Here is a 12,122-nt window from a genome sequence, read left to right as displayed (position 1 = left end):
ATGCTGAAGAGAGGGGTGGGTAAACTTACCCCAGTAGTCCAGAGTTAGGGACAAGATATGTCAGGGGAAGAGAGGGATCCTGATATGGAGTCTCTGGAGGGACAACTTACTCTGATAGATACAAGCCAGAGGCAAAGTATGCTGGAGGAAAGATCCATGGGATGTGATTGATATGGTGATCTATGGGCCGAGGTGGAGGTGTGCAGGGAAATATCTACCCACTACGTGTACCTTTTGCGGATAGAAGGGAGGTGTCCCTTACTGGTGGTCCATGGAAGGCCAGTCTCAAAGGACATGGTAAGCCCAAGTAGAACCCAAACCCCATAAAGAGGGTAGGCTGTGGTAGCAGAGAAGACATCTTCTGGAGGCAAGAAAAATTCTCAATTGAAATAAGTGGAAGTGGTATTGACAGGGTGCTACCTGTAGTAGCCTGGTCACTGAAGTTGCTACAACACTGGGAAGACTGCAAAGTTAATTAAAGTCAATTAACCAGTTTCGGTCAGGGTTACTGACACTTGGGTGGCAATTGATGGGCTGATGAGGCAACTGACTCAGTAATTGGGAGGAACTGGACAGTAAGGAAAGGCTCACAGAGTGAGAATGCTTTGTGGAAGTGGCCTGCTGAACACCGTTAGGATATGTACTGTTCCTTTAAGAGCTACAGAGAACCTGGTTGGGAGGAGTCCAACTTCACCAGATGCACAGCTAGGAACACATGGCTCACCTTTGTCTTATGTAACTCAGTTTTTAGTTCTAATAAATCCTTACATGTAAGAGTCCAGCCTGAGCCTCCTTCCTATGAATCCACAAGGCAACACATATATCTGTAGTTCCTTCTGATATGCTTTGAAACTAAGATGAAAAGCGTATGCGGTAAAAGGAAAACAGCCTATGTGTCTGTGGCTAGGAGACCACAAAAACAGGCTAGGCAGGTAGTACTCACAGGGTAGATGAAGGGATGCCGTGGGGCGCAGCCTGTCCTGCAGGGAAACACACAGGTAGAGCGAAAGAGATGGAAGCAGTAACTACTAAACTGCAGCAATGACATCTGCCAGTATTACTGGCCACCCTGCATATTGTTTTTCAGAACACGGCACAAGAAGCAGCAAACTCTGGTAGCACAAAGAGGCAACCTCCTCATAGCTATGGCCACAGGCACAATCACACTGCGTACACTATTTGATCTGTGAAGTTTTAGTAACCTGCCTAGCTGGAGCAGATGGTAAGCACTAGAATGCTGTAAATCATTCCTTTCCAGCAAAACCTAGAGAGGTCCAACCTGTGGGATGTGGCAGAGATCCACACTCTCTCCCAGGCAGAGAGAGGAAGGACCCATTAGCCTTTGTGTTACTACCCAATCCCAGTGATTTGGGGCATTAGTTGCTTATTTGCAGAACACCTCCTGCAGAGACAATTTGTTTTCAAGACAACACTAGCTCAGATCCTCCACAGTATTTAGGCCCCCAACCCTTATCCATTTGAATGGGAGTTAGCAGCCTAAACACTTTGGAGGAGCTGTGCCACTATTCTCCCACAACAAGTACTTTTTTATTTAGATGGGCACTACTGGCCTGAACAAATCTCCTGCCCCAGGGAGATTGAGTACTTAGCCCTTAGTCACAATCTAAGCCCTTAGCCTACCTCCATTGACTGCAATGGAGCCACACCAATTTATAACAGCAAAGAATCCAGCACTAAGGAACCAGCAGGTCCAAAATGATATGAATAAGTGCCATATAGGTGAACACAGAGTAGAGTGCGGTCAGTGCAGCTAGAAAGTTTTATGGAGTATGTGGGTAATCAGTGAGTTTACAGTTATTTTCTGCTGAGAATGTATGATCAAAATCCAGAGGGAGCTGAGAGATTCACTAATATGTTCCCGATCAAGTAGTAAGTTTTGCCTGACCCTACATCTAAGCAAGGCTGTTCCTTAATGCAGTTTATGGTTCCAGTCACATAGATATCAAAGAATTAGTTCCCTGGTAAAGCAAACATCTTGTCACCTCCTCAGCTCTTTAATTACTAAACAATACTCAGAATCTTATATCAGTCTGACTTATATCAGCATTCAATCAGATTGGCACAAAATAAAAGAAATACTACTGGGTTTCTTTGTTTTGCAAGAAAAGGGTCCAACAAACTCCAGAAAAGACAACACTTTGAACAATTTTCAGAACCTTGGGCCTAATCCTGATTTTACAGTGGTGTAAATGAGATCACTAGTAATTCCATTGAAGTCAGAGAGACACTGGTGTAAAACTGAGGTTTAAAACAGCCCCTCTGATTCTTCAAACACAAATATGTCTGTCTAACTATAATACAGTAGTCCCCAAACTGTGGGACGCCCCCCCCAGGGGGGCATGGAGGAACATTATGAGGGGGGTGCAGTGGGGCCTGGGCCAGGGCCACAGGGGGAAGTGTCACCCAGCCCGAGTATGCCCTCAGTCCAGCTCCAGCCACAGCTCCATTCCATCCCCAGCCCAGCTCTGCCCTCATTCCCTCTCCACTCTCAGGTTAGCTCTGCCTCTAGTCCCAGCTCCTCCTCCATCCCCAGTTCTGCCCCCTGGTCCACCTTCAGCCCAAGCTCCTCTGCTGAACCGCCTGTGCAGTAATGGACAGGGCACGGATAGAGTCCATTACTGGTAACGGCGGGTGCACAACATGAAAAGTTTGGCACCACTGCTATAATGGCACAAATACATTCTTTTAAAGAATAATCACATTGTAAAAAACATGTGTTTTGGTGGAGATAATTAATCCATCACATACCAGCCTTCTACTACTCTCTCTAAAATAATACTGTATATTAGACACATTGTATTTTAAAAGTTTTTATTACAGTGAAATTTCACAAGTTTGCTGTGTAAGGGTGTCCTTGTTAAACAGTTCTCTCTCCAAAGAGTCTTCTTTTCCTCTCCCCCTTAATGTGTTTTCAACTTGGCAGACTATGTCCTGGGCACTGGCTGGGTCATTGTATGCCACACATCTTCTTTGTTTTATAATGTTTCTAAAAAAGAAGTAGAAATAGAGATCAAGAATTACAAAGATCAAAAATAAAAATTCACACAGATAAAAAATGGATCACCTACCTCATGATTCAGCCCTATACCGGTAGATCTTAAAATAGCCTAGAATCAGTACTCAGAGGTTAAAAGATTTGGACCTGGACTCTTGTTTCCTGCTATCTTCTGTCCATGAAAGCAAGGATTTCTTCACACTCCTTGATATTGTTGACATCACGCATATGTTTTCAATGTGGAAGCTTCTCCTCAGTGGTACACACTAAACTCCACTCTGTGACTTCCGAGAGGGAAAGGATATATGGATTATATAGTGGAATGATATTTCCTTGTTTCTCGTGTATTTTTTTCACTGAAAAGGTATTTCAAATGCTTATCTTACATGAGGGGTCAAATAAAGGGGAATCCTCGGGCTTACCATTTTTCAAATTTTCTGGTCTCTTACAGTTCACATTCCTACAAATACCATGACTTTTCTGAAAAAGTATGATAATCAAAAGGGAAGAATACTATGGAGAGTACACACCACACGCTACTTGAGGAGACGAACTCAATATCTGCTCAAATCAGTCTGGATCCCAACTATATAACTCAATGCAAATTTATTCATACTTCATAAACATTTGTAATATATTTCCATTTTGTATTACTTAGAGAAAAATGCCTGCTAAATAAAAGTATATTTTGCTTTTCATATGCTATTACTTACATTCTTTTGAATGTTATTGATCTTTAGCTAGTTAAAGAATCATTTATGTCAATACAGGATATCTAATTATAAATCTAACTGGTATATTTGACAGAATTTTCAGCATGAAGTTAACTACTTTTGGCTTCTTAATATGAAGAGCTTCTTTATCTCACCAAGTGCATTGTGCTTTTATGAAGGCCAGAATATAGTGAGAACAATTAAAGAGACTACACTGTCAGAGTGAAGTGTATACAGTTTGAGGATACCATGCTTGGAACCATGAGGACAGAGAAAATGGATAAGAAAATAATTCACTGACATATGAAGTCTTGAAGGCTGAAGAAACTAAATGGTTAAGGGCCTTGACTCCCTATGGGCCAGAATCTGTGCCATAAGAAGAAGAAAAGATGGAAGGGTCATGGGCAGTGGGTGAACCACTGGCTACAGGAGGCTAGCCCCCATCCTGGATCACCCCTTCCGCCTAAGGCCCCCCCACCACCAGCCCCAGAACACTGGGCTGCACGCGGCTCCCCCTGCAACCCCAGAGCACCCGACAGGCAGGCTGCACACCACCTCCCCCGCAGTCCCAGAGCACTGGGCAGGCAATGTGTTGCCCCCAGAGCACTGGGCTGGCGGGCAGCATGTGGCCCCCACTCAGCACCCCAGAGCACCGGGTGCTAGGCAGCTCCCAGCCCTGGGGCACCGAGTGGCATGCAGCTCCCTGGAGAACTGGGTGGGTGGGCACCCCCAACCCAGAGTACTGGGCAGGTGGGCAGTGGGTTACCTCTATACCGCCCCCCACAGCACCGGGAAGTGTGCACCTCCCCACCCCGAGCATCAGACGGTGCATGGCTACCCAGCCTCGGAGCAGCAGGTGGTGCGCAGACTCTCCTTCACCAGCAGCCTTGGAGCGCTGGGCAGCATGGCACCAGCACCAGGGGCCCCCCAGCACTGAGCAGCCCCAGCTACCCCAAATCCCAGTCACCCTAGACCCAGACCCAGCAGGCTTCCCGTCCCAGAAGAGGAGCAGCCTGCCTGGGATGTGGCCAACTAGCAGCAGGAGCGGGGGAGGGGGCCTCCAGACGGATCGTGGGTGAGGCAGCACGTGACTGTTTGGGGAAGCACAGCCTTCCCCTGCCTATTAGACATGCCACCCAGGGGAAGAGTGAATACACTTATGATAAAATGCTGACCTATGAATAGTTGAATAGTTCAGGTGGGGAACCTGAAGCACTAAGTGTTTAAAGTTACGTCAGAACAGGGACATAACCCAGGCCTCATAAGTGCTACATCCTTCAAGTGGATCCACGTGGCTGCAAGGATGTGCCCATGCAGACATACTTGTGGGAGCTAGACAATCCTGACTAGGGTGACCAGATGTCCCGATTTTATAGGGACAGTCCTGATTTTTGGGTCTTTTTTCTTATATAGGCTCCTATTACCCCTCGCCCTATCCCGATTTTTCACACTTGCTCTTTGGTCACCCAAATCCTGACCATGTTTTCTTTCTTAATGACATACATCGAGAAGTGAACTAGCAGCTTCCAAGATGTACCTTATTTGAAAAGTGCAGGAATTTGAAACAACTAGGCTGAGGACGTACGACTATTTTTAAAAATTGCATCTATATCAATGAAAATAGCCTGTGTGCTAATGGGAGTGAGGGATGATGGGAAGTAAAGCATGACAGCATAAGCCTGTCACTGTACAGACAACATCTTTCAGTGTTCTATGGGTTTTTCACTACCATCACAACAGCACAGGGAAATACAGTGCTAAAAGTTCTAAAATCATTTTTGCCACTCTGGATAATTTTAACATCTCTGTGACACAAGCACAGAAAGATCTGGGCTGCAGTTATTGCACAAAAGGCCCATGGATGTCCGTGAAAATTTTGCATGAGTAGGACCCTAATGTAATGGTAATGCAATTTTGCCATAGGGAACTTCTGCAGGTACCATTACTATGATAGCCAAGCAAGTAAATTGTAAATAATTTGACAAATTTAGCATCTTTCTGTTCAAGAATTGTTGATGTTTACTCGAGTGTATTTGTCATTCAGAGATACTCATTGGAGAATTCAGTAGAACAATTCTTGCTCTGAGGTAGTATGTCAACAGAGTGTCTGCTTGATTGTCAACAGAGTGTCTAACATCTGAAATTTGAACTGTCAGTTGGATTTCATTGGACACACATGGTCATATGCTATGGTTTCAGATTCCTGACTGCATGAGTAAGTAACTCTTAGAATCAAGATTGTAATGTGAATATTTTTGTTTACAAAAAGTTAGTTTTGACACACATTTTCTGACAATTTTGCTTCAAATTCAGCAGGTCTGCAAATATTCTTGCCTGCAAACTCATTAGCTAGAACCCTACAGAAAGAAAACACAAAAGAAGCATAAAAACAAAGTAAAAAAAATCAATTTTTATTTGAGCAAATGAAGTGTGTTGTGTTTGCCTTGTCCAGGTCTAGCTACCATTTTTTTCTTTGAAATGAATAAAAGTGAATCAGAGGTATCTAAGCAATGAGTGCTGCATCCTCATTAACCCCTTAAGACTGTCATGCGGAACTTCTCCTATTAAAATAATACATTTCCCTTCATACCCATTTTTCTGACATCAGCTAGTATAAAATAAGGTCACAGGAGCAACAAGAGGGAAACAGTGGGGGAAACAGCTCAACATCTTAGATGTTTACATACAAATGTATGGGAAATAAAGTCTTAGTACATAAGCTAAATTATGACTAAGGCTGCGAGTCTTTCACAGAGGTCATGGCAGTCACAGATTCCGTGATTTTCCAGGACCTCCACGACTTCCACAGCTGCAGCGGCTGGTGGGGTTGACCCCAGGGCCACCCGAGCAGCTGGGGCAGCCCTGGGGCCAGCCACACCAGCCCACTGCTCAGGCAGCCCCAGGTAGCTGGTCCTGGGCGTGCCCTGGGCCACCCCTCCCAACAAGTGTTCCGGTCCCCCCCTACCTGGAGGAGGAACAGCGGTGGTGGGGCCGGGCCACCCACACACACAGAGGAGAAGCAGTGGTGGTAGGGCCCCAGGCTGCCCCCTGCCCAGAGGAGGAGCAACAATGGCGGGGCTCTGGCCCACCCATCCACCCAGAGGAAGAGCAGTGGCAGTGGGGCCCCAGGTTGCCCCACAGACACACACGAGAAGCAGTGGCAGGGCCTCAGGACACCTCCCTCAGGTGCAGCAGTGACCCCAAGAGCATCCCCCTCAGAGCAGTAGAGACCCACTCCCAGAGCAGGCGCACCCCTCCTCCCCCAGCGCCTAAGATTTATTGCCCGTGACCTGTCCATGACTTTTACTAAAAAATACCCGTGACTAAATCATAGCCTTCATTATGACTAAACTGGTATCACTGAGACTTGGTGGGATAAATCTCATGACTTGAATATTGGCCTGACGGAGGGCCTCCTCTGCACTGGTTCTGAGAGGGTTAAAACCAGCCTAGGGAGGCTGAGCAGCAGGTAGCCAAAGGAGTGGCTGCAGGGGAAACAGCCAATTAGGGCGGTGGCTGGACCAGACAGTCAAGACCCATCTGGCCCATCTAAAAGGAAGCTGCAGACCAGAATGGGTTGGTTTGGCCCAGGGAATAGAGACAGTAAGCTGGAAGGAAGAGGCAGCAGGAAGCTGCTGTTTGCAGGGTCCCTGGGCTGGAGCCTGGAGTAGTGAGCAGGCCTGGGTCCCCCCCTCCACTATCCGCTGAAGGAGTGGCCCGGCTGTGGACTGCCAAGCTGCTGCAAGGAATGGCTGGACTCTTGTTGGAAGAGTCCCCTGGAAGGCAGGGAACTGGATGTTGACACGGCCGGAGGACTGTGCCACGAAGCAGACGCTGAGAGAAAGGAGTCATAACGAGTCTGCAGGCGGAAGTAAGAACAGGAGAGCCACCACCTCCTAAGGGCGTGCCCACTGAGACTGAGCTAATTCCTGAAATGCCAGCAGGAGGTGCTAGTATGGTGAGTGATCCTGTGACAATTGGTATTAAGTGGTGTAGCTTATTCAGGAAGGTCAGGCAGGAAAAAAGGGAGGATGTCCTATACATCAAGAATATATATATTCATTGTGAGGTACAGAAAGAGATAAGACGCAGACCAGCTGAAAGTCTTTCTGAAGATAAAAAGACAGGGAGGGGATGATTAAAGGGACAACATGATGGTAGGGGGTCTATGAAAGACCACTAAATTGGGAGGAGGAGGTGAATGAGAATTTCTAGAACAAATACAGTAACTCGTCTCTTAATGTTGTAGTTATGTTCCTGAAAAATGTGACTTTCCCCATAAGAATTAATGTAAATGGAGGAAGTTAGTTTCCAGGGAAATGTTTTTCATCAGACAAAAAACTATATTTTATATATATATATATATATATGCACATACACACAGAGTATAAGTTTTAAACAAACAATTTAATACTGTACACAGCAATGATGATTGTGAAGCTTGGTTGAGGTCCACCCCCTGTACCCACCCCGGCACAGCAAGCAGGAGTCTCGGGGAGCAGCTCCAAGGCAGAGGGCAGGAGCAGCACACTGCAGTGGGGGGAGGGACAGCTGAACTGCCAGCAATTGCTAGCCTGCTGGGCAGCTCCTGCACAGGGAACTTAGGGGAGCGGGTAGCTGATGCGGGGGCTGCCGGTCCACTCTAGTTCCAAGCCCCCACCAGCTAGCTGCAACGGGTTGCTCTTCCTGCAAGCAGTGGACAAAGCAGGTGGCTGCCAAACAACTTTATAAGGGAGCATTGCACAACTTTAAACGAGCATGTTCCCTAATTGATCAGCAATGTAACAATGAAACAATGTTAACTGGGACAACTTTAAGTGAGGAGTTACTGTAACAGAAATTTTACATATATATATATATATATATATATATATATATATATATATATATATATATATATATATATATATATATATATATATATTTTTTTTTTTTTTTTTAAAGACCTGGTGATAAGGGGGAGACTAATTACACAGACAATTGATGAAAAAGTAATATGGCAAAACACAAAATCTTCAGTAAGTTTTTTGAATGTATTGGGGATAACTTCTGGTTTCAGAAGGTGAAGGAAGTAGCTGGGGAACTGCCATTTTAGACTTGATTCTAACAGAGAAGAGTTGGTTGCGAATCTGAAGGCAATTTGTGTGAAAGTGATAATGACAAGATAGATTTCATAATTCTAAGGAAAGGAAGGAGTGAAAGCAGCAGAAAAGGGGCAAAGTAGACTTTATTGCACTCAGAGGAGGTAGGTAAGATCCCATGAGAAAAAAACCTAGGGAAAAAGAAGTTCAGGAGAGCTGACAGTTTCTCAAGCAGAAAACATTACAGGTGTGAAAGACTGACAGTTTCCTGAATGAACATTATTGAATTAAGTTAAACCATACTGAAAAAGTTTTAACATCTTTGGGTTCCAGTCTATTAAAAAGACAATTGTGCATGTGTTATTGTATGTATTTTCATGGGAAAGGTAAATACGAGAATAGCAGAGGGCAGTTAGGTAAATTCAGTCAAGTTGCAAAATCTTGAGGGAAGCCACCCCCTGGAGAGGTTCACATATACTGGTTCGAAGGGCATTCTCCAGAGCCAACAGATAAAGCAAGGGTTTTGGATAAATAGCCTGATTTTAAACTGGATCAGAGCCTTCTTCCTGATTCAGCAAATGAATAGGACCCCTGGGTCCATAAAGGACCCCAATCCTTAGTATAGGGTTGGAAGGACAGGGCCTACTGAGGCCTAGGATTGCCAACTTTCTAATTCCACAAACCAAACATCCTAGCCTCACCCCTTCCCTGAAGCCCCGCCCCTGCTCACTACATTCCCCCTCCCTCAGTGGCTTGCTCTCCCTCACCCTCACTCACTTTCACTGGGGCAGGGGGTTGGAGTGCAAGAGGGGGTGAGAGCTCTAAATGGGGGTGTGGGCTCTGGGGTGGGGCCAGAAATGAGGGGTTCAGGGTGCAGGAAGGGGATCTGGGCAGGGAGTTGGGGTGCAGGGGGGAGTGAGGGCTCCAGTGGGGGGGGGAATCGGGTGGGGCTGGGGATGAGAGGTTTGGGGTCCAAGAGGGGGCTCCAGGCTGGGGGTGGGGCTGAGGGATTCAGAATGTGGGAGGGAGCTGTGGGTTGAGGCAGGAGGTTGGGGTGTGGGAGAGGCGAGGGCTCTGGTTTGGGGGTCCTGGATCTGGAGTGGGGTCAGGAATGAGGGGTTTGGGGTGCAGGAGGGGGCTCTGGGTTTTGAGGGATGCTCAGGGCAGGGGATTGGGGCATGGGCTTACCTTGAGCGGCTCCCGGTCAGTGACGGAGCAGGGCTAAGGCAGGCTGCCTGCCTGTTCTGGGGCACCATGCCGCATCCCAGAAGCAGCCAGCAGGTCCAGCTCCTAGGTAGGGGGGCAGGTGGTTCCGTGGCACATGCTGTTTTTGAGCTGGTTGTTTTGAGCTGAAGCTGTGATAAACTGGTAACCACACGGATTTCCCTGGGGTAGGGAGGCTGAAGGGCTGGACCAGCCAGAATCCATGTTAGGGTTGGGGTTGATTGTGGTGAGCTTATTGGCATGCATGTAGGTTCATTTATTGTTTTTAATGCTTTTTCTGTAATGCTTTTTACCTTAAGAATACAATAGACTTTTATAGAAAGAGTTGTGTGGTACTTATCACTGTACAGTTATACCTGTTAACTGCCTCTGAAGAGAAAGCAAGCAGGTGTCCTTGGTCAACCTGTCTGTGATGGAAAATGCACAGTGAAGGCAGGAAACTGGGCAGCCTGGAAATATCCCTGTCAGAACCAGCTCTGCTCACAAGTGCATGGAACTTGGCCTTTGGAACATGACTACAGAACTCTTCTACATGATACTAGAATAATCTCAGATCTTATCTTTGTATGAAGAACTACCTATTTACATTAACTTTCCCACAATAACATCTCTGACAATGTTTGATCGTTAATAGGAATTTAACACCTCTCCAAATATGCACAACCTTTACTACAAACTCTCAGGCCCCAATCCAACATCAACTGAAGTAAATGGAAAATCTCTCTGATTTCAATGGGCTATGGACCAGGTCTGCAGGGTCAGTCAAGAGGGATGAGTGTAGTCCTTTGGATTGCTTTTTATTGCTAGTGATAATTTTGGCTGTACTTAGATGCCCAGGTGACTGATGTGTTATTGGGGCAGTTGATAGCAACCCCTATTTTATGTTTCCTAACACTTTCCATTATAAAATATTCTCGTTTGCAGGAGGCCTTTGAAATTCAGCAGGGAAAGACTCTGGGCTACAAAAATGCCTTTGTTTAGTTCCATGATATTCCATTCAGATTTGGCTGAGATATAAACTGAAAATTGTCATTTCCCTTGTTTTGCTCACATTCCTCAGCAAAATGGGCAGCATGCCAAATTAGTAACTGAACACAAACTTTCTAAAGAGCTGTGCCAACAACCACTGCCAAAGAACTACAGCACATGCTGGACTGGAAAAGCCTGGAAGCTTTAGTGGCAGGAATAAGGTGAGAGAGAGCCAGAGCAAACCTCTCCCTGACTGCATCCTGCCCCAGATCCAGCACATGGCCCCAAGAGCCCATCCTTCCTCTAGGACAGCATATAGGCAGGAGTGCTCCCCTTCCTGGATGGGGGGAAAGAGGGAAAGCCAGGCTGAGCCAAGCGCCTTCCAACCACCTGTCTGGACCCACGCCCTGGTGCCAGCAACCCATTCTCCTTGAAGGGGTGCTGGAACTCAGGGTGCAGCAGCACCCCCTGGCTTGAAGTGGTTTCCATCATATACAGGGTTTATAGTTTGGTTCAATGGCTCTCAGCACCCCCACTATACAAACTGTTTCAGCACCACTCTCTCCCTGGATCTCCTGCTGTCAGCTAGTTAGCCCTAGAGTTCATTTTTAACACATGACTTCTACCTCAGTCAGTGCAGAGGATGGACACACAAGGAGTCAGAATTAAGGTTACATGGGCCGTCGTAAATCTGGGATTTCCCAGCTTTTGAGAGTTTGACTTTTAAAAACATTATAGAGTTTGCACTTAGTTTTGTTGTACGTTATAAATACAGACTAAAGAAACTGTTCTCCATTGTCTTTTGGTTCAAAATGTGAATCCCTGTATTCTGTGTTGGTTCAAGAGGCAAAAAAAAAAAAGAGCTGTATTGTGTTATAGGTTGGAAATAAACGACGACAAGCCTGTAAATCACCCTTTGCAGTTCAGGCATCTGAGAGCCTGCAAATGTATCAACTTCAAGCAGTGATCTTGTTAAGACTCTTAACCAAAGCAACATCAGGTTGATCACTTCTCGGACAGGAGACCAAGAAAAAACTAGGTGCTATAGAAAGTTGCCTTGGTGATTCAGGGAGTGACATTCATCCCTAAAAGTCATTGTGTGTTAGCATGGGGGGGGAG

This window comes from Gopherus flavomarginatus, chromosome 1, assembly GCF_025201925.1.
Source record: "Gopherus flavomarginatus isolate rGopFla2 chromosome 1, rGopFla2.mat.asm, whole genome shotgun sequence".
Classification (NCBI taxonomy): domain Eukaryota; kingdom Metazoa; phylum Chordata; order Testudines; family Testudinidae; genus Gopherus; species Gopherus flavomarginatus.
This window is presented reverse-complemented; position numbering follows the sequence as displayed.